The sequence below is a fragment of the Macrobrachium rosenbergii genome, chromosome 37 (assembly GCF_040412425.1).
Source record: "Macrobrachium rosenbergii isolate ZJJX-2024 chromosome 37, ASM4041242v1, whole genome shotgun sequence".
In the NCBI taxonomy this organism is placed as follows: domain Eukaryota; kingdom Metazoa; phylum Arthropoda; class Malacostraca; order Decapoda; family Palaemonidae; genus Macrobrachium; species Macrobrachium rosenbergii.
The window spans coordinates 18,259,037-18,260,155 of NC_089777.1; positions in this window are offsets into that span (position 1 = coordinate 18,259,037).

Here is a 1,119-nt window from a genome sequence, read left to right on the forward strand (position 1 = left end):
TGCTATTTTACATTCCAGTGTCCCATCGGGGAATATTCAGTGTAGCTGTAATAATTAAATAAATAAAATCCAGTTTATAATGGACGTAGCTTTAATATTATAATATCATAATATTTGATATTATAACAATATAATATTTAATATTATAGTATTATAATATTTAAAATTATAATTTTATAATATTTAATACTATAGTATTATAATTTTTAATACTATAATATTATAATATTTAATATCATATCATAATTATATTATAATAAACTTGCACGCTCCATCTCTGAATAGAGGAACAAATATTAACCATGAATATTTCATTTAATTTCTTTATCGTATTTAAAATAATGCACCGAGGGTAAAATATTGGTCGTGATTCAAGATACATGTTTATTATAAAAACCACGAAATATTAATATTTGCCTTCAAAACATCGAATATTTCCGACCAGAAAGAAATTTACTTAAAACAAGGCAACGCAGAAGCCCAGTTTATGACTTGCTCACAGTAAATATCATCAAATTTATATCATCAAATTTAACTTAATTTCACAAAACACACAAAGAAACTACTTAATGAAGATAAGTGGGCTAGTTTTATTTCGCGTTCATGCTTAACCTAATTAAAGTACAGAAGTACTAAAGGCTGCGTAGAGCGAGCAATTGTCTCATTCTTGTTCTTTATTACGAAAGTGCAGTGTGTTATGCTATTGTTTTTGTCACTGTTATTAGTATATAATTATTTCGTCTTTATTCAGAGGTACAGCAGGTTACCCGTAACTTTGGGAAATAGTTTGTGATTGGGAAAGCTGTTTTACAATTCTGAGGCTGTGATTTTACTGGTCATTTACAATTCATTCTGGAAAAGATGTATATATTTACATACATGTATGTATGTATATATATATATTCATATATATTACATATGATATGTAATATGTAATATATATATGTATATACATATATATTACATATGATACATTATGCATAATATATTTATGTATACACACATACATATATATATATATATATATATATATACATATATATATATATATATATATATATATATGTATATACATACTATATATATAATATATAATATATACATATATATATATATATA